The following is an 8370-nucleotide window of genomic DNA, read 5'->3' on the forward strand; positions in this document are numbered from 1 at the left end:
GTAGCTGGAGAGGAGGGTTGTGCTTTTACTAGTTTACTTTAGAATATGGTCTGGTCTTCCTTCTTTTTAACTGATGGACTCCTAAAGGGACTTCTTGATCCTTACCAGAAGGTGCAAGCATGTAAATCTTTAACAACAATAACAGAATTTACCCAAATGTTTTCCAAGAGTTTTGACTCAGATAGATGTATTCATACAAAATAACATCAACAAAAGTAACTAGTTAAAAATTCCTTTCCCTCAATTCTCAGACTTTCAATATTCCTCTCTATTTTTAAAATGATCAACATAACAAAATATTTGCTGGATTACAGGCACAAAGCCATGCAACACACTTCAAAAAGCTGTGGGAAGGGGAATCTCTGGGAGTTTTTATAGGTTGGAGATGACAACATGTTCCCAATGCTCCATTGCACTGTGCTCCAGTGACTGGGCTGAGCACGCAAATAAATTTCCAGGCAATGTCAGCTTCAACAGCACCAAGTGAGGAATTAGGATTACTAAGCAGTCTCTGTTTTTTTACAGACTCCAGCTAGTCATATGAGTTGCAGTTAGAACTTGAGAATTGCCTGTATCTAAGAAGCTACAGCTTTAGCACATCTGCTCTCCTTATTTTATAGTTTCGTTTTCTAGTTGTCCATCGTCTTTTAACATAAACATGACGTGCAAATCTTGATAGCTGTAGTGCAAAAGTAATCCAATTACAAGTTGATGAGGAAAGAGAGATGTCAGGTCTTTTTCATAAGTAAATTAAAAGCAGAAAAAGAACACAGCTATATTTTCCTCTTCAAGTATCATTTCAAAATAACCTGATTGTCTCTTATCCAATATTATTTGCCTATAGTTAAATGTTAAGCATTTGTGATAATAAATCCCATCAGTGGCCCTTTGAAGAGTTCTCTTCTTTGCTATTTCAGAGTGCAAAGACTGATGAAAAATTATTTGCTTGTGAAAATGCCATTGACTGGGAAGAACTTTAGAACTGACGAGGTTCCCTAGGAAAGGAAAATAAGCTAAAACAAATGTCATCAACCTTGATTAAAATCATCTCTGCATTCCCATGAGAACGCGAGGAAACAACTGTAAATCTCCTCTTAGAAGACTTATATGACTCGGCATAATGTTTATCAGTAAAACAGTTCCTCTTTTTTTAATAGAACTTGAAGCTTACTAGTAGCACCATTTCCACAGGACAAAAGCAGTTATTTCCACATCCTACATTTCAGCAGACATACTAGCTTTATTTTAAGACTATTTTGAAGCAGCAGTAAAAATAACCATTGCACAAATAATACACAGGATCCTGAACTAAGGAATGTTTTTTGTAAGCTAGATAGCCCAATGATTAGTTCCACATAAATAGAGGTTATTTTGTGTGGCAAGAGGGAGTGCAAGGCTAACAGCAAAAACATGATAAACATGTTTTGTTTTATGTTAAGGTACAGAAATCTGCCTTGCACAGATCAACAGGAGGTAATCTGGATTAGCTAGCCTATCTTGCCAGCTGGAATGGGTACCTGGCCAAAGCAACTCTCTCCCTGAGTATCTCTCCAGGACAGCTCTCCAAGAGGTACTCTCCAAGAACAGAAAATGCAACAGACTTCTCTGAAATGATACTTTTTTTCTGCACCAGTAGTAAGACTGTATTATAAAGCATATTGCCTTCAGTCCCACAGGAAACATTTTTCTGCAGTATGCCCTGTACCCTAAGAATATCTCTGAACACATTCCCATTTAGCTCCTTCAGTTCCAGTTAAACTATACAAGCTTAAACATGTTGTGTTATTTAGGACTCCTTGTACCAAGCATCTACTGATATTCCAGGTTAGTCATTTAAGACTCTCCTTAAGAGGAGATGAACAATCCTTAAGAGGATGAACACATCAGTTATATACCTTCTATTGCAAGAAGCATTTGAAAGCACAGAATGTTGCTTGCTTTGGGCAAGGTCATTTGCGCCTGCTGTTTATTCCCTCTCACCTTAAGTTGCTGCTACTGACCTCTGAATCATTTCCCGTGACATTGAAAGTGCTGTGTGATGCACCAAATGAACTCTCATGAATTTAGCTAAGGAACATGCAGAGCAGTGAATGAACTCATAAAAGAAAAAGGCAGAAGAAAACTTCAGAAGGTTGTTTGTTTGGTTTTTTTTCCCCCAAAAGCACCACTCATGAGACTGCCTTGTTAAAATTGGGAAGATTCTAGAAAATCTGACTGCTCTGTGATATTTTCAGGAAGCAGCCTGAAGATTCATTTTCTGTGTAGACTCATCCATCACTCAGAAAGCGATTGCTGTTCTTTGCAGGTTTGGGGGCAGCCAGAAACTCCAAATCCCTTTCATATCCTTTAACGCGCCTGCTCCTCTTCAGTTCTCCTAGGAGAATGTGCTACAAAGACAGATGTCCATGTTGTATGCTGGCATTTAGATTGCTGGCCAGAAGTATAATGAGAACTATCTTTTTTCATGCTATTCACAGTCTTTTGATTTCGCTCTTGAGTAGAAACTGTGAGATAATAAGTACATAAACTTTACAGAACCTCTGCAAAAAGCTCCATTTTGGTTTGGATTGCTTTTTTTTTTAAAGAAGCCACAGAAAAGGGTGGGACTAGCTTTCTTACTGTATTAAGCTAGTAGCATTAACATTCCTTAGGCGAATGTGCCCTACTCACACAGCGAGGGCTAACTGATTGCCAGATTTAGATTCTGGAGGGAGCTTTTTCCAGGTTAGATTGGTGAGCCAAGTTTGTTTATTTGCTGTCCTGCGTGGTATGGACATGGTCTACTTCCTGGGACCACTGAAAGCTTTACTTAACAAATTCCATGCTGTCTCAAGGATCTAGGACATTAGTGATGACTCGCAACTTTCTTCTGTTGATGAGAGTTGTAACTTTCTTTTTCCTTTAACTACAAGTCGTAAGCAAGGTGCTGAAGGTGGCTCAGACGATGCCTGTTTTTCTGGCTCAGGGAACCTGTTGATTCAGCTGTGGACACTTCTGAATTGGATATCTAATAAATGAGTTGCTTGTGATTCTGAGGGACTCGACTTGATAATCCAAGTGACGGCTTCTGGCCTATGTTCCAAACCTGCTTGATGAACATGTAGTGTGACTATACAGAGATTCCAATAATCTAGACATAAAATAGCATAGTTTTCTAGGACTAATATGTGTAGACACAGAATTTGTATTCATAAGGATTACATGTTTTCCTAAGTCTCTTCACACTGCCAGTGGAGATATCAGCGGTAAGTCCTTATCAGTGGAATTTCAAATTTTGTTTAACACGGGATGAAACACCATACGATCAGGCCAACTTCTGCACTGCTGCTGACTGCAGTGCAAAATGAAAAGTGACAGAGAGTTCAGTACCTGAGTTCTGGCTCCTGACAAATTGCATTTTTTAATCATAAAGAACTCTGAAAAAGTAACAAGAGCTGCTTCAACTGTTGGAATTGCTCATTTAAATTCACATGTGTAAAGTGAATAACCATGACACATAGGAAAGTGGCTTGGTGGTGACCCGTACATTAACGAAAACAGAATTGCTATTCACTAGCTGTCAAAAGGGAGGCCACTCCCATCGAAAGAGGAAGCCTTACTGGAGAAATTAACAGACATGCTCAGATTCAATCTATCAGAACAGCAGACATTAGTGCTGGATAATGTGGTGAGAAATGAAAGCAAAACTGTCCTGAGCCAAAAAAAGGCTTCTGAACTTTGAGCCTATTTGCATCTGTTTCAATAAACTTTTTGTTGTCGTTGGTTCCCATGGGGTTTTTTTTTTCCCCACCTTGCACAAATTTCACCTTGAATTTCCATTCTAAATGAAGAGAAACAGAAGCATAAAAACTCCACTGAAATAAACTGGTATGGCCTTTTTTCTATTATAATCATGACACCTTCTCTGGCCCTAAAAGTAGTGAATTTGTTGGTTCAGGTGTTTTCAGAGGTATAAAAAAACGTTGTGGCAATAAACTTGGACAGCACCATACCAAAGCTACTTGTTAAGTACATTGTGTATAGCTGTAGCCAGCATATATACACTCCCATTCACACAGCCTTTTCACAGGTGAATCAAAATCTAGTTGGAGCCCTTAGCGCTCATTTGAGGATCACTGTAGTATTAAAGAAGGCATTAACACTGTTAGGTCCTGGGAGAGGGATGTGCTTCAGAGACTTAATTCCAACAAATATACACAAAGTTTTAGGGGCATATCTACATGTGAGCTGATAGGGCTCTGTGCTGCTCTTTCAGTAAGAGATGAGTCTCTTGAATCGCTGGATTAGGGAAACAGCCATCAGGAATGAGAACTGCAGCCAAAGCCCCTCAAAAGGAATGGAAAGATTCCCTCTCACATTAACTGCAATGCGCTTGGGATCAGACCTAGGAGAGGTATGACACAGTCCTTACAGGAATAACGTAAGGAAAACAAGATGGGCAGCAGTGACCCACAGAGGAAAGAAAAGTCTAGACAGGATGTTGTTAGGAACTGGTGGTTTCTGTAACATGGCAGAAGCCAGTGTATAAGGCAAAGGGTCTGTGTGAAGAAAATACCTTTTTGAGGGTATAAAGCTGAGAAGAGCAAAGGCCTCTGTCTTGCACCACACATTTACATCTGCACCATGTAACTAAATCTTCATCAGAATAAAACTAGAACTGTGCCAGTGGCAAACAACAAATCACTAACTATGCTGTGAATTTCAAGCCAAAAATGTTTTGATTTTCAGGAGCAAGGCCACTTGTGAAGTATTTAAGCAACAGTGAAAACTGTAAGCATTAGAAATTCTCACATATAGCATTAGGCTGACAGTTTGATAAAAAAAATGGGTGTCCTATGTCACATCCAGTCTTTACTGTTAGCTTTGAAAGTGAGCTCAGTGCTCAGGCAATTGTAGAAAAAGGGGATTTATCCTGCTTTCTGGAGAGGCTGAAAGATCTTTGGGACAGCCAACAGCCCCACAGTCTGGTGTTATTCATGTACTGCACCAGAGTTGAGTTTTTCAGTTTCTTACTTTCAAGTTGTGCGGCTTTTGTTGGTTGGTTCATCTTTAGTTGGTTCATTGCCACTGTGAAAGTCTTTAAAAATGCAAGCTTGCTGTCAATCAGAGATGTTGACATGTGTCAACTAGTCTGCATTTCAGAAATACAAGTAATAAATGAAGAAATTAGTGTAATATACAGAAAAACTATATAGCGAACACAAGCAAATGTATTTCCTACAAAATGGACCAGCTGCAGACAAAGTTACTTAAGTTTAGCCAAGTATGCAAAAGAAACCATATTATCAGACCATCACTGAGGAAGCAATTAGCCCTGTTCCTAGAGATTCCTTTTTGAAGATTCATAGATAATGTGAGGGATACTCTGAATGTGTGTTTAAATGTAGGTTGAGAGGCTATCAAAAACATTTGCAAGCAAACATATCACACTAAGCGTCTAAACCCCTGACGGCCACAATAAAGTCATACCAATCAGAAGGTAATGTTTCACCACAGAACATTCAAGCTCACAACTACGTCTAGGATCTATCTTGTTCTGTCCGTTTTCCTCACCTAAGTAAAAATGCCACAAAACTGCAGGGGAGGCTCAGTACAACATCTGTTTCCATTACAAACAGCTCGAAGGCAGGAGCTTCATCATGCTGGGTAGGACAAGGGCTAAAACAGATAAAAGGGGTGGGAAGTTACGGCACTACATTCTATTACAACAATGGATGTTTGAAAGATACGTACACAAATCCACAGGAAAATCATTGTTACTACATTCTGAAGATCTATATATGCAAGATACAAAATGATGTTGCAATTCAAATTAATACAATTGATGGATATCATTTTTTACTAAAAAAAGAAAAATCTAATGACTGACACCTAAAAATTTTAAGTGTAAAGTTTCCACAACACAATACATCACATGTTAGCAAAGGCAGCTCACTGAAACTGCTATATCTAAAGCCCCACAACTGTCATAAATTCATGTGCTCTGAGTCCTGCAGGTGTTCAGAAACCATAGGAACTGCTTAAAGGGAGCTTATTACAGGTCCAATACACAAAGCAGTCATAAATTGTAGGTGGAATAGCTCATATACTATTATGTTACAACGATATTTAACAAAATAGAGTTCTAGCCTTACCTTTAATTAGGATATCTGGGAGGTGAAGAGGAGCCAGTTGCCTTATGTGCCCTGAAGTCTCATATAACCCTTTCTTACATTGGAGATATTTGATTTTCTAAATGAAAAGCTACTTTTCCATTAGCAGAAAATTCTTCTAAAGAAGGAGAAAATACAATTTTGCTTATATATAATTCATAGCTGGGGAAGTTGTATCAAATCAAAGAGGTACTTTTTTCTTCCTGAGGAACATGCCACCAAACTACAAGAAACTTGTGTGAGAAGGAATAAGCTATGATTTACTTTGGGTATGCATTTGAGGATGGGAAGGTATTTAATGGTCAAAGGCAGCTCTGAAAATCTTGTCACTGCATCAACCATTGACTGTTCTTCTAGTTTAACTTTTGTTCTTGTGAGAAGTGATACAATGATAGCTCTGCTCCAGAGCCTTGAAAATCTCAATGTAGCTGCAAAGCAGAAAGAGCAAAGTGAACTTCCTGGTGAAATTCACACCAACAGATCAGAATGAATTGCAATTAGTATAAATCCACCTGCAAACAACACCCCCCGCACACCTTATCCTGCTCTCCTTTGTATTTCTCCCTCTATCTTTATAATGTTGCCCTCTATATTGGCATAGTCAACCCTACAAATTTTAGAATGAAAAAAATGCCTCATTTCTGCCAAATGGGTGCTGTTTTCCAGGTGCAAGAGGGAAAAAGATATGGTATAGCTGAAGCAGCAACCTCGACAGCACAGTGATGCTGGGACAAGTGTTTAACATGTAAGAAGATGTGAGCCACTTAAATAGGATGGGTTTTAGGGCACAGGGCAGAAAAAGTAAATGGAGGCCTAATGGAGCAAGTGGGAGTTGTTTAGCACCATGCTGGTTTCTGTGCCTTTTATGAATGTGAAGATCTGAGTGTTCAGTCAAGATATCTCCTACTGAAGTGCCAGTATATATAGTTATCCAACAATTTGACATTTGACAACTTGCCGATATCAGGAGACTTTCACCTGTGTTTTGAACAACTCAGGGAGGAAACAGCAGAATTACTGTCTGTGGCGTGTGATCTCTCACTTGAAATTCCCTTGGTAATAGAGGACTTAAAGGTAGCAAATGTGGCACCTGGATCTTAGAGGAGATCCAGATAACTACAGACCAGGAAGCCAAATCAATAAATACTAAACTAAGGAATGGAAGGTGTCATAAACAGGAAAAAATTAGGGAAAAGCCAGCAAAGCCTCTGTAAAGAGAATGTATACCTCAGAAACACATTGAAATTATTTGAGGGTGTCAACAATCAATAAAATCAAACAGTAGGGGTTACTAAGGAAACAGTAGAAAACAAGTCAAAAAGCACTGTTGTGCCACTGTACCTTCGAGGCACTCACACCCTGCATACCATTTGTATTAAGGTCAGGTCCTTAATAAAAAGATTATATTAGAAAGTGAAGGAGGAAAAGGATGGCCCAAGCTATGGAATAACTTCCATACAAAGAATGGCTAAAATAGACCCACACTCCAGACCGTAAAGAGAAACGAAGGGGAGTAAATGGCTATAAAACTGTGAAACAAATCCAGAAAGTGAAAGGAAACAATCCTAATAAATTTCCTCTGGTTCAGGAAATCAAATTAATGGACACTGGAAGGATGGGAGGAAGGAAGGGCCTCTCACTCTCTTCTAGGCATCTGTTGATGGCCTTTGTTGAAGGTAGGTTACAGACCTACATGGACCTCTGACCTCGTATAGATATTCTTGTGCTGAATGTACTCGTCCAGCTTCTCCTTTCGTCACTCCCTTCCCAGTCTAACAGGGGAAGCAGGAAATAGGAAGAGACAAGCGGAAAGACAGCCAGTTGAGCAAGGGCACAACAGAACCTGACTGGTGAAGGAGGAAGTACACACTGATTCTTGTTCAATGCCAAACACGGGCAACTTTAACAGCTCCCACATCTGCTGCTGGCAGCCTGACATAAAGACCGGCATTTTCTGTCATTCTTTTTTCATAATTTAAAGCATGCCTCTGAATGAATGTGATGCAGCACTAGCAGCGCCAAAATGACCCTAAGAGGAAGGCACTTAAAAAGCCGAAAAGATGGTCACCATGCTAAAGAGTTTATGAACTCCCACAGGGTGACCATGGCACCTGGCTATGCACTGGTGACGCAGCTGCAGTACAGGAAGCATCTCCAGTGGATGCATGCCCATGATAGAGTTTTGGAGATATTCCAAGGAAAAGAGCATGGGAATTCA

At 39.5% G+C, this 8370-nt stretch overlaps 1 protein-coding gene across 5 annotated transcripts in view; it reads right to left on the bottom strand.

Annotated features, from left to right (window-relative positions):
• The window catches only part of SPIC (Spi-C transcription factor), a 30210-nt gene extending 23554 nt beyond the window's left edge, over nucleotides 1-6656 (bottom strand). The window contains exons 1-2 of one of the 5 annotated variants that reach the window (XM_026119818.2): nucleotides 6135-6648; nucleotides 5554-5658 (exon numbers count right to left, since the gene is read on the bottom strand). The gene's annotated coding sequence lies outside the window, so the exon portion shown is untranslated. Of the gene's footprint in view, nucleotides 1-5553; nucleotides 5659-6134 lie in introns of all 5 variants that reach the window. The other 4 variants (XM_026119820.2, XM_026119819.2, XM_026119816.2 and 1 more) reach the window with 4 other exon arrangements.
• Between the last annotated feature and the right edge of the window lie 1714 nt (nucleotides 6657-8370).

The sequence above is a fragment of the Dromaius novaehollandiae genome, chromosome 1, assembly GCF_036370855.1.
Source record: "Dromaius novaehollandiae isolate bDroNov1 chromosome 1, bDroNov1.hap1, whole genome shotgun sequence".
Taxonomy (NCBI): Eukaryota; Metazoa; Chordata; class Aves; order Casuariiformes; family Dromaiidae; genus Dromaius; species Dromaius novaehollandiae.